Here is a 26,391-nt window from a genome sequence, read left to right on the forward strand (position 1 = left end):
AAGGGATTGATAAGATAGGTGGAGATAAGGGAGGCAATTTGAGGGGACACAAATGGCATCCTGGACTCAAAACCCCAGGGACACTGACACGGACACGGACACTCATAGACTCTGACTGACACGGACACATACGGAATCAAGACTCACACGGAATCAAGACACACACGTAATCAAGACACACACGGAATCAAGACACACACGTAATCAAGACACACACGGAATCAAGACACACACGGAATCAAGACATAACACGTAATCAAGACACACACGGAATCAAGACATAACACGTAATCAAGACACACACGGAATCAAGACAAACGGAATCAAGACATAACACGTAATCAAGACCCACACGGAATCAAGACACACAAGGAATCACGACACTCACGGAATCAAGACACTCACAGAATCAAGACATTTACTGAATCAAGACACAGACGGAATCAAGACATACACGGAATCAAGACACACAAGGAATCAAGGCACACACGGAATCAAGGCACACACGGAATCAAGATACACAAGGAATCAAGACACACACGGAATCAAGACACACAAGGAATCAAGACACTCACGGAATCAAGACATATACGGAATCAAGACACACACGGAATCAAGACACTCACGGAATCAAGATACACAAGGAATCAAGGCACACACGGAATCAAGGCACACACGGAATCAAGATACACAAGGAATCAAGACACATACACGGAATCAAGACACACAAGGAATCAAGACACGCACGGAATCAAGACACACAAGGAATCAAGACACGCACGGAATCAAGACACGCACGGAATCAAGACATATACGGAATCAAGACATATACGGAATCAAGACATATACGGAATCAAGACATATACGGAATCAAGACACGAACGGAATCAAGACATATACGGAATCAAGACATATACGGAATCAAGACATATACGGAATCAAGACACGAACGGAATCAAGACACATAGGAATCAAGACACACACACGGACAGAGATAAAAAATTTAAACATCAAAGGAATGTGGCGTTTCTTGTTTGTCAAAAAACAGTTTTAAATTTGTTAACGTGAGAACTGCCAGAAGGTCAATCATCCAGAGAATCTATCGCAAGTGATGCTGCTACAGGAGAGGGATCTGTGCCCTGTAATTGTTACCGTTTCGACAGGCTCGAACGCAGCCTGATCATTAGGATCACAAGGCCTCTCCGACTAGGTCTACTAGGCTAGGCTAGGTCTACTAGGCCGACTAGAGTAGTTACTAGTTCAAAGTACATTTCTAACTTGTATGAAGAAGAAGTAACCTTTTTTTCAACCTATGGGAGACAAATCATTGAATATGCAGCCCCAGCCTGTTTTCCAACAGAGCTGAGAGTTATGAGTTACATAACTTCTGGAAAAACTACTTGAGCAATTGAGATGGTTGAGAGGTGGGACCAAAGATCTGTAGGTTCACCAAGTTCACCTAGTTCACCTAGTTCAAAGATCACCTAGCAAATACAACTAGGTGAGAACAAACTTACAAAAACCCACAGTTGTAGATGCAAACTCCATTCATAATTTTAAAAGTTGATATGACAGAGAAATAGGCCAAGAGTCATTGCTTTAAACAACAGGTGGCTATAATGTCAACGTTCAAAAACTGTTGCTTGGTCCTGCAAGTACAAATAGGTGAGTACACAGAGATATGAAACATGTATGTGTTCCTTCTAGACTAACAATCAGGGATTCCTGGATCGAAACCCGGACAGGCAGGAATGAAATTATTGGTGGCGTTTCCTATCACCTAATGCCTCTGTTCTCCGAGCAGTAAACAGGTATCCAGTTGTGAGCTTCTGGTAGGATTGCATCGTGGTGAGGGTTAGGTCAGGGTCAGTTTAGGTGTTTGATCTTGCGAGGTGGGTGTTGGTTAGGTTAGGTTAAGTTAGGATAGGTTAGGTTAAGTTTGGTTAGGTTAGTTAGGTTAGGTTAGTTAGGTTAGGTTAGGTTAGGTTAGGTTAGGTTTAGGTTAGGTTAGTTAGGTTAGTTAGGTTAGGTTAGTTAGGTTAGGTTAGGTTTGGTTAGGTTATTTAGGTTAAGTTAGTTTAGGTTCGGTTTAGGTGTAGGTTAGGTTAGGTTAGGTTAGGTGTAGGCTAGGTTAGATTTAGATTAGGTTAGGTTAGATTAGGTTTGGCTATAGATTGGGGTAGGTTATACGTTAGGGTAGAGTATAGGTTAGGCTTGGTTAGGTTAGGAAATAGGCCAGGAGTTATTGCTATAAACAACCGACGGCTTAAAAGGCAGACTCTAAGATTAATGCTTGATCCTCCTCTCACAAAGAGGTGACTACACATACATATGTAACATGAATAATGTGTTCCTTCTCGACTCACAATATGGGATTACAGAGTTCGAATCGCGGTCAGGCAGGGCAGTAATTGTTCGTAGCGTTTCCTATCACCTAATGTACCTGTTCACCTAGCAGTAAATAGGTATCCAGGAGTTAGTGACCCACTGGCATCCTGGTGAGTGAGGGTTAGTGTGACCTTGTGGGGTGGGGTGTTGGAGACCACTATATAAACCTAACATGTATATATATAGACTGCCTGTGTACTTGTCTCCCGACTCAAAAGAAGTTATAAGTACTGTCAATGAAGCCTAAGAGAGCATAATCCAAGGCCTAAGAGTAGTCATTCGTTCATTGAAGAGGATTGTTTAGGTTCTTTAAATACCAGCGTGAGGCATTAATGAGCAATTTGTGCGAGATCAATGGCATCCAAATATTTCCATGTTGGTGCAATAGTCCACTTTTGGTTGGTTTCTTTGACTAAATAGTTGCTATAAGTACTATCATTAATGGAGAATTGGCTGGTATGTGTGAGTATCCTCCGCCGCAGTTACCATTATCATCACTCACTCACTGACAAGTTATTGGTTACCACTTGTATACAATAACAACGGCCATACTACCACTTAAAGGACACTGCTTCTCGTCCCATTAGCCAAGTTAAGCAACTTTCAATTTGGTTAGTAATTGGATGGGTAACCTGCCTGGTAACACCAACTGCTAGTGCTGCTGATGGCATTCATATTTGGGCAGTCCCTGTGGATCAGTGGCAAGGCACTCACCTCGCGCTTCTCAAGCGATTTCGCCTGGGTTCATATCCTGGCTAGCCGAGAAGAGCGGATTGACTAGGCACCAATCCTTAACTGAACGATTTTCTTCACGAAGCAGTGAATAGGTACCTGGTTGTTAAACGGTTTGTCGGGTTGTGTTCCAGGGAAAATTAACAATGAGTTTGTGTGTACTCACTTAATTGTACTTACCTTATTGTGCTTACGGGGGTTGAGCTCTGGCTCTTTGGTCCCGCCTCACAACCGTCAATCAACAGGTGTACAGGTTAGAGCCTATTGGGCTCTATCATAGCTATACTTGAAACTGTGCATGGAGTCAGCCTCCACCACATCACTTCCTTATGCATTCCATTTGTCAACCACACTGACACTAAAAAAGTTCTTTCTAATAACTCTGTGGCTCATTTGGGCACTCAGTTTCCACCTGTGTCCCCTAGTGCGTGTGCCCCTTGTGTTAAATAGCCTGTCTTTATCTACCCTATCAATTCCCTTGAGAATCTTGAATGTGGTGATCATGTCCCCCCTAACTCTTCTGTCTTCCAACGAAGTGAGGTTTGATTCCCGTAGTCGCTCCTCGTAGCTCATACCTCTTAGCTCGGGTACTAGTCTGGTAGCAAACCTTTTAATCTTTTCCAGCTTAGTCTTATGCTTGAATAGATATGGACTCCATGCTGGAGTTGCATACTTCAGGATTGGTCTGACATATGTGGTACATAATGTTCTGAAAGATTCCTTTGTGTGTGTGTACTCACCTAATTGTACTCACCTAATTGTGCTTGCGGGGGTTGAGCTCTGGCTCTTTGGTCCCGCCTCTCAACCGTCAATCAACTGGTGTACAGATTCCTGAGCCTATTGGGCTCTATCATATCTACATTTGAAACTGTGTATGGAGTCAGCCTCCACCACATCACTTCCTAATGCATTCCATTTACTAACTACTCTGACACTGAAAAAGTTCTTTCTAACGTCTCTGTGGCTCATTTGGGTACTCAGCTTCCACCTGTGTCCCCTTGTTCGCGTCCCACCAGTGTTGAATAGTTCATCCTTGTTTACCCGGTCGATTCCCCTGAGGATTTTGTAGGTTGTGATCATGTCCCCCCTTACTCTTCTGTCTTCCAGTGTCGTGAGGTGCATTTCCCGCAGCCTTTCCTCATAACTCATGCCTCTTAGTTCTGGGACTAGTCTAGTAGCATACCTTTGGACTTTTTCCAGCTTCGTCTTGTGCTTGACAAGGTACGGGCTCCATGCTGGGGCCGCATACTCCAGGATTGGTCTTACATATGTGGTGTACAAGATTCTGAATGATTCCTTACACAGGTTCCTGAACGCCGTTCTGATGTTAGCCAGCCTCGCATATGCCGCAGACGTTATTCTCTTTATGTGGGCTTCAGGAGACAGGTTTGGTGTGATATCAACTCCTAGATCTTTCTCTCTGTCTGTTTCATTAAGTACTTCATCTCCTATTCTGTATCCTGTGCCTGGCCTCCTGTTTCCACTGCCTAGTTTCATTACTTTGCATTTACTCGGGTTGAACTTCAACAGCCATTTGTTGGACCATTCACTCAGTCTATCCAGGTCATCTTGTAGCCTCCTACTATCATCCTCTGTTTCAATCCTCCTCATAATTTTTGCTTCGTCGGCAAACATTGAGAGGAACGAATCTATACCCTCTGGGAGATCATTTACATATACCAGAAACAGTATAGGTCCAAGGACTGACCCCTGTGGGACTCCACTTGTGACGTCTCGCCAATCTGAGACCTCACCCCTCACACAGACTCGTTGTCTCCTGTTGCTTAGGTATTCCTCTATCCACCGGAGTACCTTCCCTCTCACTCCAGCCTGCATCTCCAACTTTCGCACTAGCCTCTTGTGTGGCACTGTATCAAAGGCTTTCTGACAATCCAAAAATATGCAGTCTGCCCACCCTTCTCTTTCTTGCCTTATTTTTGTTGCCTGGTCGTAGAATTCAAGTAACCCTGTGAGGCAGGACCTGCCATCCCTGAACCCATGTTGATGCTGTGTTACAAAGTTCCTTAGCTCCAGATGCTCCACTAGTTTTTTTCGCACAATCTTCTCCATCAGCTTGCATGGTATGCAGGTTAGGGACACTGGCCTGTAGTTCAGTGCCTCCTGTCTATCCCCTTTCTTGTATATCGGGACTACGTTAGCTGCTTTCCAAATATCTGGCAGTTCCCCTGTTGCCAGTGATTTGTTATACACTATGGAGAGTGGTAGGCTCAGTTCTCTTGCTCCTTCCTTTAGAACCCAAGGGGAGATTCCATCTGGGCCTATAGCCTTCGTCACGTCCAACTCTAGTAAACACTTCCTTACTTCCCCACTGGTAATCTCAAACTCTTCCAGTGGTTCCTGGTTAGCTATTCCCTCACTTACCTCTGGAATTTCTCCTTGTTCTAAGGTGAAGACCTCCTGGAATTTCTTATTCAATTCCTCACACACTTCCTTGTCATTTGTAGTGAATCCTTCCGCCCCTATCCTTAATCTCATAACCTATTCCTTTACTGTTGTTTTTCTCCTAATGTGGCTATGCAACAATTTAGGCTGAGTCTTTGCCTTGCTTGCGATGTCATTTTCGTATTGTCTTTCTGCCTCTCTTCTCATCCTGACATATTCATTCCTGGCATTCTGGTATCTTTCTCTGCTCTCCAGTGTCCTGTTATTCCTATAGTTTCTCCATGCCCTTTTACTTTGCTGCTTAGCTAGCCTACATCTTTGATTAAACCATGGGTTTCTCATCTTCATTTCTCTGTTTTCCTTTTGGACTGGGACAAACTTGTTTGCTGCGTCCTTGCACTTCTGCGTGATGTAATCCATCATATCTTGGGCCGTCTTTCCCCTGAGCTCTGTTTCCCATGCTATATCTGTTAGGAATTTTCTTATCCCCTCATAGTTTCCCTTTCGGTATGCTAACCTTTTGGTTTCGGTATCCCTCCTCGAGTTCAATAACCCTTCTTCAATCAAGTACTCAAACACCAGTACACTGTGGTCGCTCATTCCTACTGGGTCCTCAAAACCGATTTCTCTTATGTCGGAGTCGTTCAGAGTGAAGACTAGGTCGAGTCTCGCTGGTTCGTCATTGCCTCTCATCCTTGTGGGTTCTCCGACATGCTGGGTTAAAAAGTTGCTTGTCACCACCTCCAATAGTTTGGCTCTCCACGTATCCTCGCCTCCATGCGGTTCCTTGTTCTCCCAGTCAATCTTTCCGTGATTGAAGTCGCCCATGATGAGCAGGTGGGATCTATTTCTACAGGCAGCAGAGGCTGCCCTCTCAATTATAGTGTTAACTGCCTTGTTGTTGTTTTCATACTCTTGACTGGGTCTCCTGTCATTTGGTGGAGGGTTGTATATTACTGCTACTACTATTCTTGGTCCTCCCATTGTTATGGTGCCTGCTATGTAGTCTCTGAACTCCTCACAGCCCGGGATGGCCATCTCCTTAAAACTCCATTCCCTTCTCATGAGTAGGGCCGCCTCCTCCTCTACCTTCCCTCTCTTTCCTTATTACTGTATACTCCTGGGGAAACACGGCATTCGTTATGATTCCAGAGAGTTTTGTTTCAGTGAGTCCGATTACATCTGGGTTAACTTCTTGTGCTCTTTTCCTTAGTTCACTTGTCCCTGTGTGTGTGTGTGTGTGTGTGTGTGTGTGTGTGTGTGTGTGTGTGTGTGTGTGTGTGTGTGTGTGTGTGTGTGTGTGTGTATGTATTTTATAAGAAAGAGACAAATAAACATGTGAGTGAATGAATATGTACACCAATTAATGGTGAATGGGCTGGCATGGGATGTACCGGATGTGCATGTAACATATATGAACAATCTTCTCTCGTACATACAGCAATGAAGCGCGTCAATGACTGGGCAAGTACAACTCAAACCGAACTTGCAGGCATATACCTTGCTAATGAATTTTTAAAAGACAAAGGCAGTGGACTTATATACTGTGACTCGCAGAGTGCACTCCTGGCATTGAACGCACATAGTAGTGACACCCAGAAAATAGTCAGTGATATTCGAATGAATGTTTTAGCTGCCAAAGAAAACAGAGTTGAGATTAAATTCCTATGGATACCATCACATGTTAGCATCTCAAGGCATGACACTGTTGATATGCTTGCTAAGTCAGCCTGCAGAAAACCAGTGGTAGAAATTGATATGGGTGTTTCATTAGCAGTGACAAAGAGAATACTTAAACAAATATCTAATGAAAATCTCACCGACCTAACAAATTCTCGAAGACCTGAAAGTTGTAGCATAAAATATTATGATAGATATCGTGAGGAGACATTCACATATGGGACTAATAGAACAAGAACCCGGCAATGTGATGTTATAGTGGCCAGAATACGCCTGGTATATAGACTTATCTGGCAGCTTTCTCAAAACCCAAATGTCGAGTACACAATGTGTCAACTTTGTGAAAGAAAAAACATGCATTCTCTTGAACATTATATTGTAGAATGTCCCATACTGACTGACTTTCGCCCTCCTGGGCTAAGGTATGCTGAACTCTGTAATTACTATATGAGTACTGGAACACTATTGTTCCTCTATTGTTAATTGTTCCGTGTTTTCTTCATACATTGACGTTTGGTAGTGTTTTCATTTATTGTTGTCTGTCGTAAACTCAAACCCAGATTCGTTCTGAATACAACATTTACCCTACTGTATATCATTAGCCTCATAAATTGTTAACTTCATACAGTCTATTTTAATCCACCTAGACCCTTGAGGTGTACCAATAGGTTTGTACTGGAAATTGGCAACCCTTGGCAATAAACGCACTAGACAAACCTGCCCATCATTTGCAACTCGTGACCTCTAAGTTCCTAACCCAGAATCATCACTACAACACTCCACACCCGGTTAGTCTCCCATGCAATACTCACACATTAAAGACTCGACTGGAGTCAACAAGATCACATCGGGTCCCCACATTAGGCTGGTGTCTGTCACTGCCACAAGCAGATAAAGAGGAATACTTGATGAAACCGCAGATTCCACAAGACTGCCCTCCAGCTGGTCATTGTATTCACCACCACACCCAGCATCCCAAGGACGCTATAATTACATTAAATATTTATCTATTTGTTTCCAAGAACTTTGGATCAACCTTTGTGACCTTTTCGCTGTAACATTTGCTTACGTGACCTAAGGCTGTCTTAATCTTTGACCACACCTCGGTGTGACCACAATCTGACTACTCGTGTGTTACCACTGTTTTCCTCCACCATTTGATAAGTGATGTAGTTCTTGATTCACTACCTCATACTTTCTCCTATGTTGTATATTGCAACAGTACATCGACCTAATTCACGTTGAAGCGGCTACACCAGCAGCCACAGCTTCCAATGGCCATAACCATATCACTATTACTGTGATGCCTACAACAGTACCTACATACTTAAAACATTACATTAACTCTGTGAAGTTTTCTCTTGAAGATGTCCACATTTGTTACAGCAATATTTCTTATGCTCGCTGGGAGTATGTTTGAACAACTGTGAACCTCTGATGGTTATACAGTGTTCTCTGATTGTGCCTTTGGGCCTACTCTTCAATGGTTCTGAACTGAATTTTCCGTTCATATCGTTAACTCCAGTATGTTGTTATTTTACTGTGTAGATTTGGGACCATGCCCTCCATTTGTATATTATTTGATACCTCACTCGTCTCCTCTCTAGGGAGATCATAGGGAGATCTAGGGAGAACTGCCCGAAACGCTACGCGTACTAGTGGCTGTACATGAATGTAACAACTCTTGTATATATCTCAAAAAAAAAAAAAAAAAAAAAAAAAAATGTAGAGCTCTTTGAGATGATCCCAATAAATTAGGTGCTTTATCGTTTTCCATGCCGTATATATTTTCTGTATTCACTCTATTTCAGCAATCTCTCCTGCTCTGAAGGGTGAAGCTAGTATTGAACAGTACTAAAGACGGACAGGAGGAGTGATGTGAATAGTACAGCCATTGTGATGGGATCTCCGGATTTGACGTTTCTCATGATCCATTCTCTCATTTTTCTGTCTGATGCTAAAATTGCTTTGTTATGCTCCTTAACGTTTGGTCGTCAGTCATTATTATTCCCAGATCCTTTACATTATGCTTTTCCACTACGGGCAGATTTGATTGTGTTTTGTGCACTATTTTGTTTAATGTCCTCATTTTTACCATACCAGAGTACCTGAAATTTATCTCTGATAACATGCTATTTTTTTCCGCCCAGTCAAAAACCTAATTATTATGTGTCTGTAGTTTATCAATGTCTTCAACAGAATTAATTTTCTTGCTGTTTTTTGTCATCTGCAGAAGTCGATACGACTCTGTGACTTCTATATGTCAATATCTGATATGAGAATAAGGAAAAAGTGGTGCAAGCGCTGCCCTGCGGTAGAACTTTTAACTGTGCTTGAACTCTATTTTATATGGTTAACTGTTGCTCTGTGTGTTCTGTTCCACATAAATTTTAATACCACCGTCCTACTTTATATGATATTTCCATTGACGTTATTTTGTATGCTATCACACTATATGGTCACATGTATCAGATGCCTTTGTGAAGTCTGCGTATACCAAATCTGCATTCTGTTTTTCTTCTAATGCCTCAGTGATTGCCATAGTGATAAAGTAGCTGCAAGAGGCATGATCATCCCAATCTAAATCCATGTTGACCGGGGTTGAGGTGGTCATAGGTCTCCATAAAACTAGAGACCTGCCTCCTGATCACGCTCTTAAAGAATTTTATGTGGGACCTAAGTGCGACTGGTCTATAATTCTCAACCATTGCTTTGCTTCTTCCCTTGTAAAGAGGAGCAAAATTTTTGAAATCTATTGATTTAAGCGAATCTTGTATTTCCCCTGTGTGCAAGCTCTTTCTCCACACTATGCTACTGACACTTAGCATTTCCTTATAAATATTGAGTGCATGGGCATGTTGTTAATTTCTCCTTAAAATCTTAAGAATTCGTATTTATATCTGTTATATTTTCAGGAGTTTGGATATCACGCATAAAGAAGCTTTCTGGATCGTCCGCTCTCATGGATGATCCAGACAGCTTCTTGAATATTTATTGGGGTGCTAAACATGCCCCCTCCTGTTTTTGTTAGGATTTCAGTAATTTCTTTGTCACCGTCTGTTCGACCTTTCACTTGTAAGAATAGGTCCAATACTGAGAGTGGTTTTTGCTTTTTTTTCGCATATGTGAAGGAATATTGTTTTTCTTCTCTTGAATTCCATTTTTGTGTTCTAATTGCATTTCTTCAATTTGATATGATTGCTTTAATCTTTGCTAGATTTTTTAGAACTCCGTTTATTTGATTTTTTTATTGTTGAGATAGTCGTGTCTCGTTAGCAGTTATTTTTTTTTTATTTTTATAATTTTTTTAAAATCAAAACTTATTTTTCTTTCTACGTTGGTCCTCTGTCTGGCTTTCAACAAAGGACCAAGGTTTAGACACTTTATATTCTTTGGAAGTCAGTTTTTCTGTCTTGTGTAGGATTATTATTACTTAAAATATTCAATGTAATTTTTTTTTATGTTCGCTGTATATCTTTTCCCAATCTATCCTTTTATTAAAACTGAATTTATTGAATAACCCGTCATACATGATCATTGTTTTAGGCCTATTACAGGTATTGATGTTTGCACTTCAATGAGCTTGTGATCTAAGTATGTGGTATATGAGATTGTAATGTCCTTGATTATCTCCTTTGTTTGTGATGTTCAGATCAAAAATATTGTCGTAACTAGTTGACTCTTACCTGCTGGATGAGTGAAAATTTGTCACAGAATCTAAGTAGTTCTCTACTCTATGGTTGGTTCTGTCCAGATAGATTTCGTGATATAGTATTCTTGATCGCAAGTTTCCAACTTAGACTGGGCAGGTTGAAGTCACCTTGGAAGATGTCATTTATTGGGTTTACCATTTTGTCGAGACTATTCTCGCTTTTATCTGATCTGTGAATTTCTCAGCCGTTGCGTCTGGAGGTTTGTATATTAGAATTATAACCAATTTTTTTTTTTACTACCATTAGAGTTAACTACCACCTCATTTGCAACGTTAAGCAGCTCAGCGCATACAATGTCCTCTCTTGTATACAAACCTACTCCTCCATGTGGCCTATTTACCCTATCATATCTATATAGATTATATTCTGGTATCCAGATCTCACTGTCAAAGAGTTCCCCTGCATGGGTTTCTGTGAAAGGTCCAAATACTGCATTTGACTCGGTGACGGGGGTTGGGGGGGGGGAGGCAATTTAGAAACGGTACTTACTTTTTTGCATTTGTTTTCAGATCTTGTATGTCGGTAAAGATGAACGATGTTACTCTATTTGGGGGTAATTTGACGAAGAATTTTCCGGGAGGTCCATTGTGTGTGGGAAGGTCGGTTTTATTTTGACCAGTACTGATTGTTGCAGGGTTGTTGCCTGTCGTAACTGTAGCTCTGTTGTGGGGTGTAATTGCATGCGTGATTCTGGTATGCAAGTGGGTCAACCAGTTCCATACACACTGTTCTACCTTTTGAAACCTCTTTCGCCTGGGTATAAAATAAATTGTTGGCTTTTCTCCAAAGCCATTTTCTTGCTTGCCACTGTTTAGCGTTCTGTGCCTTCCGCATGAAAGTATGGCCAGCTGAGGGCGTAGCATTTTTTTTTTCCTCGAGTGAGGATTCGTACATGTCAGGATGGAGAAATCTACAAGTTGATTCAAAGCTACATTTTCCTTTCCTTAGTATATTTTAACATTTTTTGGGGGAATGGTTATGATTACATTCTATTCCTTTTCTATTGTCTACAGAATGTCTACAAATATCCTTTACATATTTGTACTTGTATAGATGTGAACAGATATTTTAAAGTCTTATGCACTAGTTAATTTGCTCGAAACATACTTAAAAGGGTCTTTATATTGCAGGCGTGTCCGAGGGAGCTACAGGTGAGCATGAGGGAGCTACAAGTAATGGTCACTGCCGGTAAAGCCTCTTATATTCACCTAGTTGTATTCACCTGGTTGTGCTTGCGGGGGTTGAGCTCAACAGAAGGCGATATGGAGCTTCCAAGCTACTAGGTGGGTGTGGTAGTGGGTTTAATGTCCTGTAGTGAAGTATGTGCTTTTAATACATACTCACACTTGCTCATACTTCACATTAATAGAAATAAACTCTATTAATATTGTTGAAGTGATTTTACTTGTGAATTATTTGTATGTGAGGCGGACTCATGTCAGGTGAGGTGAATGACGTCACAGGTAGTTGACCCATCAGGCCAAGCTAGTCAAGAGGCGCGGCGGGTAGTGTGGCGCGGGCCGGCGTGGGGAGAGGTGCTGCTCAGCGCCCGCCTCATTGGTTTTACTAAATTAGTCACCTGGACAGTCCTGTGCATGAGGTTACCTGCGCCAGGCTTACAGGCAAGTTACTCTAGATGATTAGTTATTTTATCACATTGTGTTCTGTTGGTAGAATGGCCTATATTTGCTGATTGTCTAAGCATAATTACAACATGTTAAAGCTTTATTTATAATAAATTGACTCTGGTTTACTCATTTGATATAATATTGTGTAATATACCTTTGTCTATTAGTAGAGACTTTTACCTAGCCTAAAACTTTTGATGAAGCTAATTACAACAAAATTAAATTCAAAAACAATTCCTATGTGATTAACTGTTCCACAACAGCGACTAGTGTCAACGTTGTGAAATTTAACGTTCGACCATAAGCAGCTGAAAATGGTTTACAAAATTATTAGTTAAATTCTGGCAGTTATAAGGTGTTTATTGTGAACTATCAGATTTCAATCCTTGAAATATAGACCAAAGACTTTTAACCTAACAAGAGTCGCATAAGCGCCATCCTATGTGAATGAAACTAGCCATACTGAGTCAGTGTCGTCCACGCTGCCGCCAACCCCAGAGACGCCTTAATTAACATTAACGTCCTGTGTAACCAAGTACTATATTTTGTCGAATATAACTAACAATTAAAGTATGTTTAAATAGTGTATAGTTCTATGATAGTTGTTGAAGGAAATTACAGTACGTGAGTGTATTCCAACCTGTCTCCCTCGCCTAATAAATAATAGGTAACATAACAAAAACTAGTTTAGTGTTAAAATGTGTGAACTGTTGTGGGTCAGTGCACGAACGAGTATAGACCGAGGACTCGTTAAATGTGAAGCGTTCGTCACGTTCATGTTTGGCTGCCGGGTTAACGACCACTGGGCCGTTGTGATGAGAACGGGCTGTGGACGAGTCATGTCTGAGGTTGGGTTTTGCCATTCTGTGGTAAGTTGGCTTTATGGATCAACCAAAGTCTGAGCTGATCGATTGTCTTGCGGGATATTTTTAAAGCTTTATATGAAGATTTTCAATTTAGTATTTTTATATATTTAATGTGTAATTTCAGATATGTACGAGGGTGCATCAGTACAACGGCACTGCAGCTATGGTTAACCATATACAAGAAATTTGTCTCGTACAACGGCACTGCAGGTATGAAGAGAATAAAGTTACTTGCAAAAACTTCTCGTGAATTGCAGTTGGTCATTATGTAGTAGATACATATTCGCACCCAAGTACAATAAGTGAAGAGAACAAGTCCAATAATTTTAATAGGTACACACTATTCCTTGAAGCGGTGATCTTCTAATAGGTATAGTCTAAAGTGCTCCATGTGTTAACCACTTCAGAGTGGTAAACAAAAAACCAGGCCCATAATATGAACATTTAATTGTGGTGTATCATACGGTTAATGTTGCGCTAACAATTTTGGTTACATTTCAATCCTCTTCCCCTCCCTTCCCTATCTCTATCCATACTTTTGTTAGTCTGTCGTCCTCACTGCATCTGTCGAAGCAGTGAGGACAATCTTCATTTAAAGAGTGAGCGACTTAATTGCTGAGCAACCCATTGCTGAGATCGCAAAGAGCATCAACGCTCAGAATCAATCCCTCACAGCCATCTCGGCCCACCTCATCCAGCAGGGTGAGAACGGGAAGCCCACCCTCAAGGTCACCCTCAAGACTCCGGCAGAGGCTACTCTCGCGGCAGACAACGGCCTCAGATGCTTTGGAGTGGCCTGCACACCCCACCAGATCGCTAGGCAGCGTTATTTCCGCCTACGTCAGTGTTTTTGGTGTTACCAGTACACCCACTACTCTCAGGAGTGCCCCAACCCGCTGCAGAAATGCAGCATCTGTGCTGGCGACCACCAATACAGGACCTGCAACGCCACTACTCAACATTGTATACTCTGCGAAGGCGATCACACGGCCGTCTCCCACAACTGCCCCACCAGGAAAGGCGAAATTCAGAAGATGGTTGACGCCAGGCAAGGAAACTGACGGCCCAGACCGAAAGCTTTCAACATAAAAGAAGCTTTTCCTGCACTCCAAGTGGCCCCACGAGCGGCGCGCAACAATACTACTGGACCAGCAACCCCCCCGCCAGCCACTCAGAGCCCCAGACGAAACCTCGCAACCAAGCCAGCCAGCCATCCTCACTCACACCGCCACCAGCCTCCCCCGACAGCTGTGATTCACTTCGCATCAGAAATGTCAGGTGGAGATCTCTAGAAACGGTACAAAACACTGAACGACTTGTACAAGCTCGACAACCTTCCGACCTTTGTGATACCAGAGGCCATGTTTACCGATAGCTCCTCTCCACCAGAGTCCGACCCCACACCAGAGACGCCTGTCAACCCAGACCCTATTGCTCCAGTCATACCTGCGACTACATCATGTGCAACGATACTGCCACCAACTTCTCCTGCAGGCCTCACCATGTCTTCTGATGATTCAAATGACTCTGTTGACATTGAAGCACAATCATCACCCCCAGCACCAGAGGACATTGAAGCACATTCACCACCCTCAATACCAGCGGAGTCTCCAAGAGTCTCTACACTCCATGATGAACGTGACAAAAACCTGACACCCAGATCTCCCGAATATAGACGCTTATCACCAGCAAAATACTCAACACGAGGTGTGCAGAATGCTTGCTGAATAATCCAAACCAAAAGTACATTCTATCGAACGATGTAATCTTACTTGAATGCGACGAAACCACATTGTTAAAGGACCTTTTCCCACCAGACTACGCAGAGTACAAAGAAAAACATCAAATGATTACTCGAAGCAAGAAAAAATAGAAGACACCACCTGAAGACAGATTGTCTCCACCTTGAATGTAGAAGCACTGCCACTGCCGCCTTCCAGACCCGTCTCCCAACCTAGCCAGTTGTTGGGTTGTTTGCAGCATCGACATACTGACACGCAGCTGGGTCAAGCCCTGGCACTTTCTCTTCAACTTCAGCATTTCCTCTCACCGACTTCTCTTCAGCTGTCCCCACTTCAAGGCTCGCCCCAATGGGCATCTTCTCCTGTATTTTTCGTATTCGTACTCTGGCAAGAAGAAACGTTTAGCATGAAGGGAAAGTACCGGGGCTAAACCTAGCAAGCTGAACATACCGTCGGTCAGTTTCTGGAGGCTGAGCACTTGCAGCTACGTGGCCATCATCCGCATCTTGGACAAGTTATTGGTAGTCCACGAGCGCTGCAGCATTTCTGCAAATCGACAAATATCGACAAAATAATTATGGTCATGCGGCAGGCCCTGTTAAGTGCTAAACGTGAACGTTTGTGTTTTCGGGATGGGGTAACGTGATGTTCCTGATTTGTTTTTAGTGCAGTATCTCCCCTTATTGGGGGAAGTAAATATTATATAACGGCCGGAGCGCCTATGACAGTAGATAAAGGTTTTAAGAGCAGGGACACCAGACTCGTCAAGTGGCATATGGTCTGGGAAAGGAGCTGTTACTAATGTCACTGGAGGATATTCATTCTTTAACAAGCTAACAAAGAATGTTCCGAAGGAAGCAAGCTCTAGGCCGGATGCATTCATTGGTATTAACGTATTGTGCATTAAAACTGGTTTCTCAAGAGTTCATATTATAATTTCAATGTAAAGTTAGTCAAAGGTTAGGTGTTAAGGTTCTGTTGGCCATTATATGCATTAGAACTACGTTGGGTGATAGTTATAGCTTTGGGATTCGAACAGGGGTCATCAGCAAAGCACTGTTCGAGAAATGTTCGAACGTGATCAGTTGAGCTGTGTAACAACTCGTCCTCATAAACAAAGGCTAAAGTCCATTCCATGCACCCGTCAGACCCCCGTTTATGAATAGAAAAACGGTTTACACAAGCCACCACTGATGACGTTCAAACATTTCTTGAACAGTGCTTCGCTGACGACTTTTGTTTGAACCACAATGTTGTGAATGCTTCACCCATCTACTACAGATACAAATAATCACCAAGAGAAACTAAACGCCTAACTTAACCAATATCCGAATATACACCGCATCCTTACATTTAACAATATTAATTTATATTTGAGAATTCCAATTTTGAATGAACAGCATGTTTAAATATATGAATGCAGACAAGAGGACGAGTTGTGTGTAAGCCTATTTTTCATTGATAAACAAGAGGTTCGGCGGCTGGATTACAATCATTGTTATTTTACTGATGGGGGGGGGGGGGCCTTGGCAATGTATGTATGTATTCTCGAACAGTGCTTCACTGACATCTGCTTCTCGAATAGCAAGTCTGTAAATGTTTCACTACTGTACTACTAACAAAAATAATCACCAAAAAAACATAATCACATAATGGACGCCTAATATACAATGAATTTTATTGTATAATAAATTGTGTATGGGAATGAACATACTTTTATAACGGTGTTAAAATTGATTAACGTCTCGTGGGACGGCCGCTGCTCTTACGAGCATGACCTACGAACGAACTAAATATAGGACAAGGTACCCATTGGGGTGAGCTTTAAAGTGGGTATAGGTGAAGAATAGCTTGGGTGAGAGGAAACATCGGAGTTGGAGACAGAGCCAGGGCTAAACCCAGCTGCACGGCGTAACATGAGGCTTCCTGAACACCTGGCTGACTTAGGCTAGTGGGCAGGGTCCCGAGGGAGGGGCGGCGATGTGAGGTCTTCTTTCCTCTTGATGTGTGGCGTCTTCTTTCTTCTTTTTGAGCTGGAGTCTTCCGTCTTCTGTCTTCCACGTCGGTCTGCTCTGAAGCTTGCAGGGATTCCACCACCTCAAAACGAGCAAAATTAGGTCCCCATCCCCCTAAAGAGGGGAGTGAGGCCAACTGCCCTCAGTGAGTCTTAGGTCTGCATCCTCATGCAAAGTTTTTTTTTTCCTTTTCTTGGCTTGTTGTTTGGCTTTGTACTGGGTGTAGTCTCCGGGAGAGAGGTCGGCTGACAGTGTGCTTTCGTCATATTCCGTGAAAATTAGGTCGTGTCTAAGCACGCACTCGTTTCCTGGCGCACGCCGTAAGTGTTCCTCATACATAGTTGAATATACGGCTGGTGAGCCGTCGACATGCAGGAGATCCATGCTCGGTGTTACGTTGCTGATAGTTTTCTTATTGCTGGAGTATCATAAGCTGGTTGGCCTGGGAGTAACGAGATTATGGCAGAGTCGACATCGTCAGGGTCGTCTAAAATGTCGACATAGTCAGTAGAGTCGTCATCAGACAGGTTGATGTCTGCAGGAGCAGTTGGTGGCAGTATTGTTGCAGATGATGTAGTCGCAGGTGTTACTGGAGTAATAGGGTCCCGGTTGGCAGGTGTCTCTGACGTGGGGTCAGACTCTGTAATAAGGTCCGGGTTGACAGGGAGACGTCAAAAGGAAGTCAGGAGAAAAGGGAAATGGAAGTACTTTTCAGACAACGAGGGAGCACAGTACACCGAGGTACAGTAATTAGAGAACTGCTATCGAGGCTATACAAAGTACTTCTACCAGGAAGAATCCCGACATAATGTACATAGAGAAGACAGCACCAGTCTCACACTAGACAGTGTCAGACTGCATATCTTACCAAATTGCAGACTTCGTATTGCAAAATTCTAATTACCATAATGAAGACAGACAACGTTCCTACAACATTTGACGGAGTAACGGAAATGGAAAAGAGGCAACCAGTGCTAAAACTTAACATTACTGTGAACGTGAAAGTATGACACAACCAGACAAAAGACTGCAAATTACCTAGAAACGGTAACATTTCTCCACGGAATACCTGAATGCTTCGAAAAGCTGGATCCTTCCGAAAGACGCACAAAAGTTGTGGTGTTGGGATATCCAGTCGAATTTCCACAGGATTCAATACTAGAACACAAGCAATTCTTGAATGAACAAATCCACAAGGGCCGTGACGAGGATTCGAACCTGACTCAAAGAGCAACCCAGATGCTGCCTTAACCGACTGAGCTACGACATGGTAAAAGGAGTTGAAACCGAAGTTCTACTGAACTTACTGGATCCTGCAGCCTTTTGGATTTGTGGATTTGTTCATTTGATGCATCACGCAATTGTGATTTATGTGTGTAATTCTTGAATGCAAAACAGTGCCACACAAAAATGGACAAAGCAGTGACACGTCAGGTTCTGGTGACTGTTACAGGACATGTGCTGGAAACATTCAATCTTGGAAACTAGGGAATATATTGACCGTCCATACGTGATGGAACCCCTGCGCTGCTTCAGGTGTCAGAAATATGACCACCATCAAACACGCTGCACCGGACAGGAAAGTTGGGTGGGTGTGCCCCCGTGTGTGCGCGCGCGCGCAACCTGAGGCATCCAACCAAAAACTGTACAACTAAGCACAAGGCAAACCAGACCACAACAGCCAAATGTCCAAGTTGAGGAAATATCATTCTTGAGGAACAACCACACGGAAAGTAAAGATGCAGACAGCTAAGGTCAGGATAATCACAGATCAGCAGTACGTATACCAACATTAACGTCTGAAACACTCAGCCACAACAGATGCCAACCCTCAGAACACAGTTCATCACTACTTAACAACTCCAAATCAGAAAATGCACAAACCCACTGCAGAATTACAACATGGAAATAAAATACAATCACTATCGGAATCAACAAAACAGATTTAGTTTTACACAAGGTCTAGCTGAAAAACATTAAAGATCATGGCAAAGACCATTAACAATTGCTTACAGTTGACCCAGAATGCCTCGTAACAAAACTCTTGCAATCGCTTGCGTAATAATAACGATCGTGCAGCAGACCACAGTTACACAAGAAACGATACAAGACAAGACGGAGCACAGGAGGACAAACACATGGGCATACAGCCTACCAATAACAGTGGGATAGTCACATCAGATTATCAAGATCCGCAAAAGCATCTGCACGAAACAGTGGAGAATCAAGAGCAACGATATCTTGTAATACAAGAGATAGACATGAACAATTGATTCATTCCGATTTGCAGCTACACTACTAGCGAAGTCTCCGTGGTGTAGTAGTAAGACACTCGCCTGGCGTTCCGCGAGCGCTATGTCATGGGTTCGTATCCTGGCTGGGGAGGATTTACTGGGCGCAATTCCTTAACTGTAGCCTCTGTTTAACGCAACAGTAAAATGTGTACTTGGATGAAAAAACGATTCTTCGCGGCAGGGGATCGTATTCCAGGGACCATAGGATTAAGGACCTGCCCGAAACGCTACGCGTACTAGTGGCTGTACAAGAATGTAACAACTCTTGTATATATCTCAAAAAAAAAAAAAAAAAAAAAAAAAAGTGGAGAATATGGTTGTCGATTCCCAAGGGGAGTTTTCTAGGAAAGGCAACGCCAACAGAAACCGCTGTCTCTTCATTACGAATTCATTGAAACATAGAGGGTCTTGGAATTAAACCCCACTCTTTAGGAAGCTGCAATCGGTACAAAAGCAGATATAATAGTTTTGCAAGAAACTGTCTAACCAGCCACGAAATCCTTCAGATTAACTGGTTATCCCCAATAATTATACCTCGTGAAAAGGAGAGAAGGGTTAATGATCCTTGTCAAGTAACACCATAAAAGCAAGGAAAAAGATGCAGTTCCGTGTGGGGATGAGTAGAGGTATTAGCAGTACCAGTGAATATGGCTAATATTGAGCTCCTCGTATATAACGTCTACAAGCCCTTATATGTAAACAGCAGAGGAAGTGCTTGTCAAGGAGGTGCATGATATAATTATTACCTGGGATTTTAATGCACATATCAGAAGGTAGGTGTGACTCGGCTAGCCGATTTGACTAAAGTTCTGTGAGAAATACTTGATCACTTCTCAACCCTGGAGAACATTTACACATTCAAGGATGTTCTCTTACGTTGCTCTCAACTGATCTCAAGCATCAGGCGAAGTGTGAAGTAAACTTGATCACCAGTGACCGCTATGCTACTATCACAACACTAAACAAAGAAAAACTCCTACACCACTGGTACAACCTACGTGGAATGTAAAAGGCCAACTGGAATATATACCAGGACGAACTTGAAAAATGGCATGCTACATACTAGCCACCCAAGGATTCGGACACGAGACCAATCTAGAGGAAGCCATTACAGCTGCTGAAGCAGTTACTCCAGTCATCACAGGAAACAGAACGAAATAACTATTGGTTCTACAGTAATGAGGATAAAGAACAAAACCCCAGAGTCAACAGAAAACATCTCGAGAAACCGCACACTGTTAGGAAGAACTCTGCTAAGAGCAGTGATATCTGAAGCTGACTAGTTTTTAAAGAGTTAAAGGAGGCAAGATGGTTTGATTGGTGTCATTCTAAATGAGCATAGTAGTCTTGGAAACATATGGGGACAGATTAAAACAACGTTAGGTCGACCACCTCGACAACATGCATGTATTTAACCACTGCAGGAGGCTGAGTGACTTGCTGTTCAGTTTACAGGAAAAGCTTAATACCTGCTTCCTGCAATGATCAGAAAGCAGAAAGGAAAAACAGGAGAGGTTGACGTCCATTCGCAAGAGCAAAGCAACAGATGACGAATGTGACTCCTTGCTAAACAAAAACTAATCTGACCCAAAAAAGGTGGCAATGATACTACACAAGGTACTGATAACATTACATATTCAGTGATCGTACACGCAGGTCCTGCTGGAGAACAAGGGATATTGTACGTTATCAATACATCTTGGGAGCTCGGCAAGCTCCCGACCTCTTGCAAGAAAGCAGACATCATTCCGATTACTAACACGAAAGACCCTGGCAATTAGACCAATTTCGTTAACATAATTTATTAATCAAATTTCAGAACTGATGGTCTTATAGGATACTGTGAAAGACTGGAGACTTGTTTAAGAATTTATTTAGTTTTACTATAGTTGTAACTGGAAACTGCATAGCAACATTACTAGGAAGAGTCGACTCAGGTTCGGTTATAGTGATTTTCCCTGATCTAGAAAAAGCATTCAAACTTGAAAGCCAACAAGCATTTTTACACACGTTATTTATAAAATGGTGGCAAGGTAAAAATGCTAGCATGGATTAAAGATTCTTAGTCACAGGTATGCCAGAGTAAAGCTGAAAGGCCAAGTGTCAGACTACACTTGTATGAAAATGGAACTCCACAAGGAGGAGTCATCAGTTCTATTCTTTTTAACATCCATATAGAAAACCTGGTTTCCATGACAATGACAAGAGTTAAATTGCTAAACTATGCCGATGATATAGCAGTAGTCGTCACAGGTCTTTCACTTATGAATAAAGCACAAGTGCCGCTAGATAAAGTAACATCTGAATGCAGCATTTTGAAAAAAATAAATCTGCACAAATCTTAGACAATGAGACTAGGTGACTGCACTCCAGACAGGCTAAAAGACTCGAAAACCCCTGGATTAAATCCAATACAAAGTCTTAAAGGAACTGGCAGAAGAACTGTGCCTATAGCTGAAACTACTTTACACAATCTCGAGACCAAGAGATAGTCCCCCTAGATTGGACATAGGCAAATGTCACCTCTATTTTCAAAAATGCAGAAAGAGCTCGGTATAAAACCTACCAACCAATCATCTTGACATCTCATATCTGCAAGCTCATGGAGAGAATCCTCAGGGAGGGAATCATTCACCATCTTTCAGTGTACAATCTTGTACAATCGGCACAACATGGATTGTTACACACATTCTGCCAAACAAACTTGCTCATATTTTTTTGGAAACGGTAACCAGCTACTCAAAGGTCTTCCAATAGATGTAGTATACATGGATTTTGCTAAAGGTTTTTGATAAGGAACCACATGAGACTGGTAAGAAAATTACAGGTCCATAGAATAAATAATACAATATTAGAATGGATAAAACAATGGTTGAAGGAAAGAAAACAAAGGATTTTTCAAATGTGCTAAATGGAACGAAACTGAATGGAGAAATGATTTGAAGTGGGATACCACAAGGGTCCTTTTTGGGACCTACCCTATTTGTCATATATATCAATGACGGATGAGAATATTACAAACCACATCATGAAATTTGCAGACAATGCAAAGATTTATGGTAAAGTGGGAAATGATGTACTGAAGCCTTACAAAGAGAGTAACATTAACTCCACAAATGGCCAGAAGACTGGCAAATGCTCTTTAATATCGACAAATGTAAGACCATGCATCTGGGACAATAACACATGCTACGATAATTAAATGAATAGCATTACATTACAGCATATTGATGAAGAGAATTACCTTGTAGTCAAAATCCACCACTCGTTATAAGTTGCACAACAGGTGTGCAGTAGTCAGAAAAGCTAACGAAATTTTCAGGATTATCAAGCGAAATTTTGACTAAGGATAACAATGTAATGGTTCAACTGTAAATCTCTGGTGCGGCCCCATTTGGATTACTGTATGCAAGCATGGAGACCTCATTTTCAGAGAGATATAGCTGCTCTGCAGTAGGTGCAACTTTGAGCAACAGAAGTCATTCCCAACCCGCCCTCTTAAAATTACGTCGTTTTTCGCACGTTTGCCCATATGGCCAAAAAAGGACGGAATTTGAAATGAAATTGGTTAACGGAAGTGATGTACTGTACCGTTTTCCGTCGTTCTGCTTACACGGTTAGGAGAGGACACTTTCAATTAACGGTTTTCGTGAGGTTTTGAAACCTTAGATCTTCCGGTCCTCCTAACCTACCAGAGGACTCTTAACTTGCTGCTTTGGTTAACAAAATTTAAAAAAAATCTAATTTTTTCATTTTCAAATTACGTCCATTTTCGGAGATACGGGCAAACGGCCAAATTCAGACGTAATTTGTAAGACAGGTTGCGCCAATCATCTCTCATATCAGGAACGTTTGAAAGCCACAGGGCTAACAACACAGTAAACCGGGCATGACAGAGCGGATCTCATTGAAACTATAAAAATTACTGAAAAAGTTAGAGGATGTTGGTCAGGATATTTTCTTCAGACGGTCATATGTATCACAAACAAGGAGCAACTGTTTTAAGCTCAAGCCACAATGTAGGATTGAGAAAAGGTGCTGCTTTTTCATCCACAGTTCACATTAACCAATGGAAAAGCTTGGTCGCCGAAGCCGTAACTGCCAAAACCGTTTTAAAATATATGTGGAAAAGATTATAAAGGCAAATGGCAGGGCGTTTCGAGAAGCCGCCGGCTTCCTGTCCTATGAGTCCACTAGGATTAGTGGCTCTCTGGTAAATCAGGCACCTTGTTAATTCAAAACATTAACCTACAGTGGATCACTCGATGCCAATATCTTGGAGTATGAATTGATTCTAAAATGACATTCCAACGGGAAATTCAATATCTGAGGCAAAATTGCAACTGAATATAATAGGAGCAATCACGTCCCATTCTAGGAGCGGAACAGTCATAATATTTTACCTGATTTACTTTCTCTCCTGGCTAGTGACCATATGTTAGTTATTCAAAACGAAGCAATGCGAGACAACAAGGGTTCCCTGATGGACGAAAATATTTAGCCTAAGACTTAATAAATATTAAGTTTTAAGACTTAATATAATAAATATATAATGTCAACTGGGTGCAAAGTCAAGTAGGAATATAAAGAAATGCCATTGCAGACGAAGCTGCAATACTTCCAACCAAGAAAAAAATTAAACATTTACATACCAGAATTTAGAATGGATTAGGCAAATAATTTAGAGATAGAGGAATGCAGAAGATTTGGTAACCACAACACCGCAGCTGCAATATCAGGATCTGTGGGATGGTACAAGAATTTAACCAACAACGAATCACTTATTTTGAAGAAAGGAATCAATAGGAAAACGGGTAATACACCAGGCTTCAATTACTTAAATATAAGTACGTGGTTTAGCCAAAGATGACTTGAGCAACACAAGCAGGCCAGAGGGGTAACAATACTTAAATCCACCCTACAAACGTGCTAGGTGACGAAAGGAATGTTTTAGTTTGCGAGTAAAGTGCGAGTTTCACGACTGTTACAAATTTAGCTTTACGGAATTCGCAAGGGAAAGTAGTAGCCTAGTATTTCCCAAATTTGGACCTTGTGACAGTTATATGGAAGTAGGTTTCCGCTTAGAGCGGTGACACTTTCATACCCAAGATGCAACGAGATAAGTGATTGGCCACAGCCCCACACCTTCCTCTATTCTATAGGTGTCCCGAGATTGTCACGGACGAGCCGAGCAACGAGACAGCTCATAGGCTCTAACTGTCACTGTTACCTCAGACCTGGACGAAGAAGGGTGCATGATTGAGTGCTTAAAGATTTTTGCAGAATTCCCTTTTTGTGCTGTAGAGTTAGGCTTCAAAGAGGAAACAATAGACCTCTGCATTACTTGAGTAGCCGATGACCTTTTGAAGAGGTATATATGATGAGAGGCTGTTCAGGTAAGACTAATGGAGGGCCTAGTGAGGGTTGCCTCAAAGCCTAATGATGTGACCAAGGACTTCAGCCCCAAGTCAAGGAGTAAATGAGGACAGTGTAGAGTTACCCTGCAGGTCTTCAAGGCAGTCCCGACGAAGTGAGGGAGTCGGTAAGTTGGTGACTAGTGACATTTGCGCAGGAAGTGCCAGTGGGAAATGGCCATTCAAGAGTTAGAGGTAAAAAGAGTTAAAAGGTAAATGTATAATGGAACTTGTAAAGTGCAGTGACAGGAAACTTTATTCACTGATGCGGGAGGGCATTCATTAATGTAAGTTCTGTCGAGCCGAGAAACTATTGGTCAGGAGACAGGGTTAAATATTGGCCAACAAGTAGACTGGTTGTGTAGCTCTCGGCGCTAGTGTAGTTTATTAGTGTATGTGTAGCCACTTTCCAACAGCTACACGAGGGGGGGGGGGGGGGGAGTAGAGAGACGAGCATTTGCAACAGCCTACCTCTAAAAGTGGGTTCGGGAAGGTCCCCGGGAACGCGACCTGTGACACCTACGAGGAAGCCCAGTAGTAGAGCTCAACTGTGAAGCCAATGAATACCCACTGAGGCTAACAGACATTGTGGTTTGAAGTGTGCACCCAACACCGGAGAACTGGTGAGGGAGTGACGTCATCAGAGAGAGCAGCTGAAGCAGTGCAGAGACGCGGGCCAGGAAAAACTCTTCGCCTCGGATCACAACTGGTTGATCAGGTATCTTTTGGAGGTGCTTATCAAGTTCTCTTGAACATTGCGAGGGGTCGGCTAGTTATGCCCCTTATGCGTAGTGGAAGCAGGTTGAAGTGTCTCGGGCCTCTGATGTTGAGAGTTGTCAGAGTACCTATTGCACCTTTGCTTCTCAACTGGGGTATTCTGTGCAGTCTGCCATGCCTTCTGGTCTCGTGTAGTTTTATTTCTGTGTGCAGGTTTGGGATCAGCCCGCTAATATTTTCGGCGTGTAAATTATTGCGAGATGTTGATAGTTAAGTGACAAACTGGAACAGCAGGTGAGGATTAGTTACAAAATGAATAGTGATGTTGATGTGGCCATCGATACAGCCCCACGTGAAGGTGCTTCATTTACCACTAGAACCCCACGTAACGGTTCTAGTGAAGCCCGGGGTACTGACAACACTGCACCATTTAAGTTTTTTTTTTTTACTAGACCACCAGGCTTAACTGTCCCAGCACCAACCACCACTGCGATTTATTCAGTTAATATTATGCGAGTTTTACTGAAATATTTAGCATATGAAACAAAATTGTTTGCATGACGAGGCCTGTCCACTGCTCCTAACCAAGCAAAGAATGAGTGGGGAAAAGTGTGTATAAAAGAGCTTGCCAGATATTTGCGACTGACAGTTGATGGGAATTGTGAAGGTGCCAATAATGTCAATGTTCTGGCAACCTGGTAAAATGTCGCATGTAGCTTCTTTGTTTTTGTATTGCTTCAAAGTGATGTGTAACGATTGCCAAGCATTTTCATACAACAATAATTCCATTCTCGAAGAC

General features: G+C 42.2%; 1 protein-coding gene and 1 long non-coding RNA gene across 2 annotated transcripts in view; one reads left to right on the forward strand and one right to left on the reverse strand.

Annotated features, from left to right (window-relative positions):
* The window catches only part of LOC138349739 (uncharacterized), a 1,021,949-nt gene that overhangs the window by 139,503 nt on the left and 856,055 nt on the right, over positions 1-26,391 (reverse strand). The gene's annotated exons all lie outside the window — the stretch shown is intronic.
* On the forward strand, positions 11,887-14,137 carry LOC138364124 (uncharacterized). The gene is made up of 2 exons (XR_011228311.1): positions 11,887-12,538; positions 13,535-14,137. It is a non-coding gene; the product is annotated as an uncharacterized lncRNA (long non-coding RNA).

Source organism: Procambarus clarkii, chromosome 12, assembly GCF_040958095.1.
Source record: "Procambarus clarkii isolate CNS0578487 chromosome 12, FALCON_Pclarkii_2.0, whole genome shotgun sequence".
NCBI classification, from domain to species: Eukaryota; Metazoa; Arthropoda; class Malacostraca; order Decapoda; family Cambaridae; genus Procambarus; species Procambarus clarkii.